At 47.5% G+C, this 11,081-nt stretch overlaps 1 long non-coding RNA gene across 1 annotated transcript in view; it reads left to right on the top strand.

Annotated features, from left to right (window-relative positions):
- The first annotated feature begins 4,255 nt into the window (after nucleotides 1–4,255).
- LOC310751490 overlaps nucleotides 4,256–11,081 on the top strand; it is a 153,282-nt gene continuing 146,456 nt past the window's right edge. The window contains exon 1 of the long non-coding RNA XR_014542556.1: nucleotides 4,256–4,290. This is a non-coding gene — a long non-coding RNA (uncharacterized lncRNA). The remainder of the gene's footprint in view (nucleotides 4,291–11,081) is intronic.

Below are 11,081 nucleotides of genomic sequence, written 5' to 3'. Positions count from 1 at the left end.
GCACCCCGCTCCAGCACACAATGCTATGCAAGGCTTTGATTGAATTGCTGGAAGCTGCCTTGGCTTCCAAGTTGCCCTTGGCCTTTCCCGATGTCCTTGGGATGCTTGTAAATTTCATTTGAAGGCTGTCTGAACCCCCTACGCTCCCCAGGTCCAGAAGTCCCAGCTCAGGAGACTGCCGTATTTTACAGATGGATCCCCGAGGCTGAGAGACAGCCAGTCGATGCCTCACAGGAAGTCCATGAATCACTTGCGTATCCTAAACAAGTTGCCCTGAAATTAATGGGACTCATTTTCAACTAGTAAATTTATTTGATTGGCTTATTTTCCGGGAGGGCCATAGCTCACTACAGAAAATAAGGAGGACCCTGCTGGATTAGACCAAAGGCACATCCAATCCAATTTCTCGGTGGCCAGCCAGACCCTTCTGGGAAGCCCAGAGGCATGACTATGGCATGATTCCACTGTTACCCCCCCACTGGGACTGGTAATGTTGGGGCACATTGCCTCTTAATGGCTACTAGCCATAATGGCTATGTACTACCTCCGCTGTTTGATGTAATAATGCACCTGAACACCAGTTGCTGGAAACTGCAGGAGAGGAGAGGGCTCTTGTGCTGAGGTCCTGCTTGGTGTTTTTCCACAGGCATCCTGTGAGAACAGGATGCTGGACTAGATGGGCCATTGGCCTGATCCAGCAGGCTCCACTTATGTTCTTATGATACTTCTGGATGTAACACACAGTCATCAACATGACCTTTCTGATTCCGGAAAGTGATTCAAGCTCAAGCCACCCTCTGGCATCTCTAGGTTACGAATGCTTCTTCCAGAGATTTTGGAGACTCTGTTCCTGCTTGCTGGCTTACCCTGGGCATCTGTCTTAGGACCATGAGAAAAGAGTGTTCAGCTAGATCAGTGGTTCTCACCCTGTGGGTCCCCAGATGTTGGACTACAACTCCCATCATCCCTAAGCTCTGGCCTTGCTAGCTAGGGTGATGGGAGTTGTAGTTCAGCAACATCTGGGGACCCACAGGTTGAGAAAGGCTGACCTAGATGAACCTTTGGCCTGATCCAGTAGGACTCTTCCTATGAGAGCAAATCTTGACAACTCCATTACTAAAGATTGCAGCAAATGAACAGACTGCTGCAACACGAGTGCACCAGGATAGGATTCCCAAACAATAATATTCTGCTGTAATGTGCTCTATGTGGGGCTACCGTTGAAGGTGACTCAGAAACTTCAACTAAGCCAGAATGTGGCAGCTAGACTGGCGCCTGGGAGCAGGGACAGAGGAAGGGGGGGTGCGGTGAGGGTGGATCGCCCCTGGTGTCTTCACTGATGGGGGTGACATTTGGCAGTCGTGTACAGGCTGTGCGCCGAATGTCCGCCATTGGTGGCTTGCTCTGCCTCATGCACCTGAGCGGCTATCCTGAGCCTGGGAGGGCACCCTCCACACCCCGCCCCCTCGGGAGTGCGCCCACCCTGGGCAGCAAGGGCATATGCTCCACAGCTGCCTGGAAGTAGCTGCCGGTACGATATAACACTGGTCCTAAAAGAAGTGCATTGGCTCCCAGTACATTTGAGTACAATTCAAAGTGTTGGTACTGACTCTTAAACCACTAAATGGCCTGAAGGAGCGTCTCCACCCCCATCGCCAAGCTAGGGCACTGAGATGCAGCTCTGAGGGCCTTCTGGTGGTTCCCTCACTGCGAGACATGAAGCTACAAGGAACCAGGTAGGTGGCCTTCTTGGTAGTCACCCCTGGCCTGTAGAATGCCCTCCCATCAGATGTCAAACACATAGGTAGTTACAATATGTGATTTTTAAAAGACACCTGAAGGCATCCCTGTCCAGGGAAGTTTTTAGTGTGTGATGTTGTATAGCGCTTTTACTGTTTTTGTTGGGAATGGCTGGGGCAACCCAGTCAGATGGGCAGTGCATAAGTTAATAATAATAGCAATAAGCATAGAACTGGAAGTTATATTGTAACACAAAATAGATTTTAACATGGAAAAGGAACTTCCTGCACAGGCTGGGGATTCTGGCTGCTTTATAATACATCACTTTATGCGCAAGACCAGAAGTTTGCCTTTACTGCAAAACTGCCCACAATAGGGGTGGGGGAAGGGAATCGCAGAATATTGATTACAGGATGAATGAACAGGAAAGCACATGAGTTCAGGGGTCTTTTCCTGAGTAAAATCTGAGGCAAAAAAAACAAAAGCAGGAATACACAGCTCTGGACAAAACTGAAAATGGGATCATGAGGTATGGAGGAGAAATGTGGTTGAGCCCCCACTGCTAGCCAAAGTAGAGTTCAGCACTAGAACATTGGAAAGCCAGGAGGCTGAAGCTGACCACTTCTTCCCAGTTTTTAAAAACTGGTAAGCAAGTAGAGAGATGCTTGAGCCGACCATTGATCCACCTAGTTCTCCGTTGTCTTCTCCTCTTCCTCCTCCTCCCAACCAGTGCTGGATTTACATATAAGCTAAACAAGCTATAGCTTAGGGCCCCACTCTCTTGCCCCCCCCCCCAAAAAAGTTTAAAGAAAAAAAAACTAGACGTACATTTCCAAAATATAAGATAAAAAACAAATAAAATAAAACCTACATACAGCAACAGTGTTTTGTGTTGTGTTGTGTTGTGTTGTGTTGTGTTGTGTTGTGTTGTTTAGGCTCCTAAGATGTAAGTAATGGGCCCTGCCTGCTTGCATTAACTACAATTGCATTGTACAGGTTATAACACTTAATTTCATATTAATAAAGCTATTTATAATTATTAGTAGTTTGCATCATATATCACTTATTATTATTTCATGTTATAGCAAGTTTCTAGAGACTAGATTATGAGTCTTTGTAAACAGTGTTTTAAAAGGAACTTTTGTCATTGCCAAATGCCAATGTGTTTGCATTATTAAGTTTGTTATGAATAAAAAACCATTTTAAGTTAGAGCTTAATAGTTATTTCACTACTAATATACTTCTTCTTAACTGTATTTCAGTTCAACAATTATCTTGACAAATTACATATTTTGTTATGTGCAAATGGCTTTAGATACCTATTAGGTCCATAAATTGTCATATAGCATATATTTAACAAAAAAAAAAAAACAGTGACAATTTGTTGTTGACAAAGGACAGTTGGACATATAAAGGGCCCCGTTAGCTTCAGTAGCTTAGGGCCTCACCAAACCTAAATCCGGCCCTGCTCCCAACCATAGATTTGCTCGGATGCCCAGCTTGCGGGCTCTTCCTCAACCTCAACCTCCTAACAATACGATTGTCCAGCTTGTGACAACCCAGAACTACCTGCAATGAGACACTCCATGGACAGAACTCTGGGCCCATCCATCAGGATCCCTGGATCCATCAGGGCTCTTTTTATGATTCCAAGGGAAAGGCGTCCCTCCATCTTATTATAATACCTGCCAGATCCCTAGCGGGGTGCGGGGCTTCCTCTAAGGAATTTAGACTGTGCTCCGAGCGAGATCTGGGCAACCAAGAATCACTCTCGTCCAGTGAAATGGGAGAGGAGGCGAGCAGCCTAAGACCACGCAAAGCATACTCTTTCCCCACTTCCCAGCGGAGCAAATGTCTTATGTCTCCCCCTCTCCCTCCCCCGGAAAGAGGGTATTTTGTCCACATTACGTGTTGGAAAGGCAAAGCCAGGATACATAACTTGGAAATTATAAAAGGAAGTAAATCCATCAAAGCAAATTCTTTGGGGAATACAATTAGGCGCGGGGGCGGCGCGGCGCGGCTGCGGGGAGGGGGTGTGCGTCCGCGAGACAAAGGCGCCCACATTGGAAAGCAGCGCCGTCGATGAGTGACGATACGCAGGCGAGCTGGCTGTGCAGTCGCGGGCAGTCTGTGTGTGTGTGGAAAGGAGGAGGTCGAGCTGAAACCGTGCGGGGGGGGGGGATGGAAATCAACAAATGTGATTTGGAGGAGACGCTGGAAAGCAAACCAAATCGATGTAAACTCATTTGGGCTTGAAAGGGGATTTGAAAAGGGTTTTTAGACTTCTTCCTGCAGACATCCAGAGCAACCTCAGCGCATCACTTACCTCTTTCAGAGGTTCTGACTTAACAACCCTTCCTTTCCCATTTCTTTCCTTCCTTCCTTCCACAAGCCCTCCAGTGGCGCAATGGCTCTGTGTGTCTGGCTGTTAACCACAAAGTTGGTGGTTTGAGCCCGCCCAGGATTCCTGCATTGCAGAGGTTTGACTAGATGACTCTCGGGGTCCCTTCCAACTCTATACAGTGGTACCTCGGGTTACATACGCTTCAGGTTATAGACACTTCAGGTTACAGACTCCGCTAACCCAGAAATAGTACCTCAGGTTAAGAACTTTGCTTCAGGATGAGAACAGAAATCGTGCAGCGGCAGCGCAGCCGTAGTAGGAGGCCCCATTAGCTAAAGTGGTACCTCAGGTTAAGAACAGCTTCAGGTTAAGAACGGACCTCCAGAACGAATTAAGTTCTTAAGCCGAGGTACCACTGTAATTCCTTCCTTCTTCCCTCCCTCCCAATTTCAAAACTGTGTAGAGAATAATCAACCTACCCAGTAAAACAATATCAACAATACCATGCCACCCACCCTAATAGAAAACTCTTGATCCCCATCCCATAACCACAGCGATCTTATGCCATATGCCAATTTTGGCGGCCTGGCTAAAGAGTTAACTTCCCATGCAAAGCGACGAAAGCACCGCGCTGCTTCATTTGAACTGGGCCGTGCCTTTCTCAGTGCGTGATCTGGCAACGCTTTCCCCGGCGATGAGGACTAGTCACAGCCACGGACAGGGACAAAAGCCTGTCTCAGCCCAATGGCTAGGGATGGAAGAGTTATAAATGAACAAGGGACATGCCCCGCATTAGATCGTATTTACATTTATTCTGGGAGATGCTTGCTGCTTAAGCGGGGAAAGGGAGTTAAGAGGTGGAGACCGGATACAGATAAAGCCTCCTTTTACAATGGAAGCACGCGCATCTTCCAGATTTTTTGTCTTTTAAAAGTCTTGGATGGTGGCTGGAGGTGGGGATATTCACATACGCTGTGAAGAGAGATCTCTTGTGGTTATAGGGTGGGAAAACACTTTCCTGTTAGCCTGGAATACTCCCCCCCCCAATATATTACCATTTATATCTCGCCTTTCCTCCAAGAAACTCAAGGCGAGTTCCTCCCGCGATGCGTATTAGTCTCACAACAACCCTGCGAGGTAGGTTGGGCTGAAAGAAAGCAACTGGGCTGAGGTCACTCATTGAGCTCCATGGCTGAAAGGTGTCCAAAACATGACTAGACTAGTACAAGACTCCAGCCACTATACCTTACCTCACCACTCCGCACCTTCTCATTACTCAACAATTCCCAAGAAAATGTTCTGACCGAGGCGTTTCAGGACTAAGAGGTGGCAAAGGAGGACCCTAAGAGAAGGAAGCTGCTAGTCAGACCACGGGTTAAGCCACAGAGCCTAGGACTTGCTGATCAGAAGATCGGCAGTTCGAATCCCCGCGACGGGGTGAGCTCCCGTTGCTCGGTCCCTGCTCCTGCCCACCTAGCAGTTCGAAAGCACGTCAAAGTGCAAGTAGATAAATAAGGTACCGCTCCGGCGGGAAGGTAAACGGCGTTTCCGTGCGCTGCTCTGGTTCCCCAGAAGCGGTTTAGTCTTGCTGGCCACATGACCCGGAAGCTGTACGCTGGCTCCCTCGGCCAGTAAAGCGAGATGAGCGCCGCAGCCCCAGAGTCAGTCAGGACTGGACCTAATGGTCAGGGGTCCCTTTACCTTTACCTTATTAACTACGAACTCCGCGAGTACAAAATGTTGGCACCAGTTTGGAGGGGATCCCAACAGTTAATACTAATATAATCTACACTATCTGATTTCAGACGAGGAATCTTCTCTTAGTCCTACCTGCGATTTGAACCCTGGACCTTCTGCATGCAAAGCAGGTATTCTACCCCTGAGCTATGGCCCTCTCCTTAAGACATTGCAGCGTAGCAGGCTGCCTCAAAGCTCAGGTCCATCTAACTCAATAATTGTCTATACGGATCGGCAGTGGTTTTCCAGGAGTTCAGACAGGGCTTTCGTCATCCCTACCTGGCCATGCCAGGGACTGAACCCGCAACCTTCCGTGCAAAGCTTAACACATAACTCAGTCAAGATCCTTTTCTGTATTGGTGTAATAGGACAAATGGTCCTCGCTTGTCCATGTTACTATGGACTAATGGTACAAGTATCTTAGAATCCCCAAAACCTAAAGTCGATGCTTTATTGACTGAATAGCAGCAAATCGAAATAACTGAATGATGGACAATCCGAGGGGATTTGATGATGGTGATGATAATAATCCCCTCCAGTTTCAAATGAGCCAGCCAAAGTTAAGCGCGTTTCAGGCTACAATCCCATTAACTTCAGTAGGTTTTAGTTTTGAGTAGAAAGGAACGGAGGTTAGTATTAAATTCCATTCGTTTTTATAGGAAGGGCTGCAATCTTGGACTCGTTTACCACTACTGAACACAGGGAATTACTTCTGAGTAGGCATGTGTAGGATTGCTCTGTTGCCAGCAGTTTAGGGGGAGCGGGTGGGTTTTTGGAGTGAGTAGGGGGTAAAATGGATTTTAATAAAGCTCAACGCTGGCTGGATCGCGCTCCCACCGTAGAAGGAAGTCTACAGAGGATGCATTCTGGTAGAAGGCGAAAGTTAAAGATTATCACCATGTCTACTCAGAAGTAAGCCCTGTTGAATTAAATGGGGCTTACCAGCATTCCTAAACAAATTTTGAGTGCTGGGGTTTTTTTGGGGGGGAGCCCCATTTTGTTCATTTCATTTGAATGTAGTATGTCGAGTATCCCGGGGGTCTAGTAGTGCCCAACTGAGAAGGAGAACATAGAGGAACGTTCTTTGAAATCCAGAAACTCTCTTCCCCCGTAGCTGTCTAAAAACAGTAGCTGAGTGAGGCTGGGCTGTGTGCTGAGAATTGCAGCGTTGTCAGCTGTTAAGAGGACTGAAGAGTGAGGATTGCAATCCCTGCTATCAACTTCATCATCGTTATAAGCATTAACATTTATATCCCCCACCTTTTCTCCAATGAGCTCAACTGTTCAGGATTCCCCATCCCTTCCCTTCAAAACGCACAAGAGGCTGGGCTCAAAGCGATAACCATTGGCCCAAAGCCTCACAGCGAGCTCCGTGGTCGACAGGGAATTCGAACCCCGATCTTTAAGATCCCATTCAAACACCCTAACTGGGTTGTAACAACGACCCTTTCCATTAGCACCTACTTAATAACATCGTTCCCCCTCAAACGGCCGCTCTGGACAAAACTTCCCAGGCCTGCTCCGATTCCACAGAAAGGGTTTTTTTTTTTGGCTCCGGTTTTACTACCTCCCTAAAGAGTTGTCGTCGTTCTCCATTGTGTGTGTGTGTGTGTGTGCGGGGGGAAGCACACTGTGTTTGCTGTGTTACCTGTTGAGTTTCACTTGGCGTCTGCAAAACCGGGGAGATTTATTTGCTTAAACTGAGCAAGATTCACAGGTGACGCGAATTCGACAGAATTCAAAACAAAGTCTTTGATGTAAAAGAGGAGGTGGTGGTGGTGTAAGGTGTTCCCGGAAGCTGATGGAGTCTTTTGCCAGAGTTTCACAAGGCGTCTTGGCTATAGAGATAGGTTCTCCTCCTCCTCCTCCTCCTCCTCCTCCTCCTCCTCCTCTTCTTCGGCCATCACTCGTAGCCAAGTAAGATTGTCTTCCATGATCACGGTCTTAACAGTGAGTCCGTAAGTGACTGTGAAGGCCAATTCTGGATCTACATGTCCTTTCACAGTGGGGACATAGGTTTTCCAGTGGGAGTTGATAATGATGAAGATTTGCCAAGCGTGTCTTCCTCTTACCACGTTTCTCCCGTTTGTCCTGAGTTGAGCGGCTTCAAAGTCCATGGCACCTTTGGTAAAGGCTGTTCTCCAATTGGAGCGCTCGCAAGCCAGTGTTTCCCAATTGTTGGTGTTTACCCTACATTTTTAAAGATTTGCCTTGAGAGTCTTTAAACCTCTTTTGTTGACCACCAGCATTATGCTTTCCGTTTTTAAGTTCGGAATAGAGTAGTTGCTTTGGAAGACGAGAATCAGGCACCCGCACAACACCACCACTCCAACGAAGCTGATGTTGAAGAATCATTGCTTCTTCCAGTACAGTGGCATTTGTTTCAGTACACCTGTCTTCCCAAGTGATATGTAGAATTTTTCAGAGACACCGTTGATGGAATCATTCGAGGAGCTGGAGATGGCATGGTCCATGTTTCGGAAGCATACAGTAAGGTTGGTAGTACAATAGCTTTGTGCAGTGGCGTAGCGTGGGGGGTGCAGGGGGGGCGGGCCGCACCGGGTGCAACATCTGGGGTTAGGGCAAATCCATGGGTTAGGGGGCGCAAATCCACGGGTTAGGGGGCGCAAATCCACGGGTTAGGGGGCGAAAATTACTTGCCTTGCCCCGGGTGCTGACAACCCACGCTACGCCACTGGCTTTGTGAACAAGCATTTTGGTTGCCATGCGGATATCCTGGTCTTCAAACACTCTGCGCTTCATTCGGGAGAAAGCTGCACTCCCAGAGCTCAGGCGATGCTGGATTTTGGCATCAGTGTCGCCTTTGTGGAAAAGTAACTGCCCAAGTAGAAGAAGTACTCGACACTGTCCAACGTCACACCATTGAGTTAGATTAGTCGTGCTGCAGAGGAGTTGTTTTGTGCTTGTTGGTGCAGCACTTTGGTTTCTGGGATGCTGAGTGATCGGCCAAGTTTTGGTAAGCTGCTGCAAAGATATTTAGGATGGTTCGGAGGTCATCCTCTGAGTGTGCACACACTACGTTGTCATCAGCATACTGAAGCTCCATGACAGAAGTTATGGTAACCCTACTCTTGCTTTCAGCCTACTCAGGTTAAAGGGGCAAACCAAGTAAGGACAGGTTCCAGCCCAAAGCAAGCATGTTTAGAGCGCTAGTCTTAAACTCTCTTACTAGAGATTAAGTCCTGTGAAACTTGGAGGGACTTAAATAGGCACACTTTAGGAAAGTGCAGCAGTTTTTATGGGTGACCCTAAGGGGAGATGATGAGTATAGCCCTGGCAGCGTGTCTGGGAGTAAGTCCCCAGTGGACCACTTGGACTTTGAAGTGCTACCTGCAAAGGTGCCTTGAAAGATGCTAAAGCATCTGCCATGGATGATTTAGCTGAGATTCCTGCACTGCAGAGGGGTTGGACTAGATGACCCCTGGGGTCCTCTTCCAACTCTACAACTCTATGATTCTATGATTCTACTTCACAGCAAAGGGTTAGGGTTGCAACTTATTCTTTCCTTCCACTTTTTTTTCTAAGCAGAAATGACTTCGTTCTTCCATCCTATTCACCTTCCGCTCCTCCTTCCTATTCACAACCTTATTTCCTTCCTATTCAATACCTACCTTCCTTCCTTCTTCCTTCCTTCCTTCCCTTCTTGCCCCCAAACGGATGACTCCTTTCCCCACCTTCCTTCCTTCCTTCCCCGCGCGACCCCTCTCGCGCCTTGGCCCTTTCCTCTCGTTCCATTAAGCCGACGGCTTGTTCCAGCTCAATTCCGTGCCTCCCTTCTCGTTTTAAGAGCTCTCCAAGAGTCTGCAGGGGAAATCCTCCAAGAACTCGATTTCTGTCAAGATTATTTTTCATTAGCTTGATTTGAACAGTTACACAAACAATTTTTAATCCGGTTCAGCGAGGGGGCAAAAGCCTCCAAGACCTTTCCCTCCCTCCCCTTCGAGTCACTCATGTTGCCTCGTATAGGACGAAGGGAGCCGTCGCCGCTGAGCGAGGCCTGAGACTTTCCTCTAAGTTTTTTCTGGGGAGATGAAACCACAACACAGCGATCTTTCGCAGGCTGCACGTGAAAGTCAGGGTTGTCTCCTCTGTGGAGAGGCTGGGGTCATCTAGCCATGCTCCACGCCCCTCAGTTTAACGGAGGGGGGCCCTGTTCCCTAAATGACCCCAAATGCAGGTGGGTCGAGGAGCACACACTTACCAGCACACACTGCAAATGCAAGAGAAAAGTTTTTCATGGAGAAGGTCCTGGCTTCAGCTTCCAGCATCTCTAGGTTAGGGCTGGGAGAAACACCTGTTTGAAACCATGGAGAGTTTTTGTCACTTAATGTTGACAATGCTGAGCTAGAATAACCAACAGTGTGACTCAATACAGGAAGCCCACAACTTGCACACATTTAATTTGTGTGCATTCAGCTTTACATGTGTAGTGATTTTTAATTTTTTTTTAAGGGTGGAAAGGGAGCAGGGTTCCTGGAAAAATGGTTAGCAATCCCACCCACTATCGAACTCAGTGTGCTTTGACCATATATAATTTTGATTTCAGGCATGATCACCAAAGTGTAAACCCCCCAATAAGTTGCACACCTATTGCATTAGGCAGCTTCCTATGTTCCAGAAGTGATGTAGCCTTCTTGCCCACTGGTGGAACAGCCTGTCAGGCTTAGGTTTTAAGATGAGGGATCTCCAAGAGGGATCTTCAACTGAAATCTCTCAGCCCGTCTCTGTCTCCAACTTTCATCGTTTTCATCGTTTATGCATTTTCAGTAGTAAATTTCAGATAAATTATCTAACTGAAAAGAACCCCCTATTCCCCCTTTCTCATTCATGTGTATGTATTATGAACATAGAGGTATTTAAACAAATCACGTGGAGATGTCAGTTGAAGCTAATAGGTAATATTATGCACATTGTCTCAACAGATCACTCGAGATAATACCTCGTCATGGTGATTCTGATGCAGTGGCGTAGCGTGGGGGGTGCGGGGGGGGCTGGCCGCACCGGGCGCAACATCTGGGGGTTAGGGCAAATTCACGGGTTAGGGGGCGCAAATCCACGGGTTAGGGGGCGCAAATTACTTGCCTTGCCCCGGGTGCTGACAACCCACGCTACGCCACTGTTCTGATGTGCTGAATAAAAATATACCATGTTCCCTCAAAGTTATCATTGGGATTTTTTTTAGTGCTTTAAGTTTGGTGCTGTGGTCTAAACCACTGAGCCTAAGGCTTGCTGATTGGAA

Source organism: Podarcis filfolensis, assembly GCF_964270895.1.
Source record: "Podarcis filfolensis genome assembly, chromosome: 16".
Classification (NCBI taxonomy): domain Eukaryota; kingdom Metazoa; phylum Chordata; class Lepidosauria; order Squamata; family Lacertidae; genus Podarcis; species Podarcis filfolensis.
This window is presented reverse-complemented; position numbering and strand designations above follow the sequence as displayed.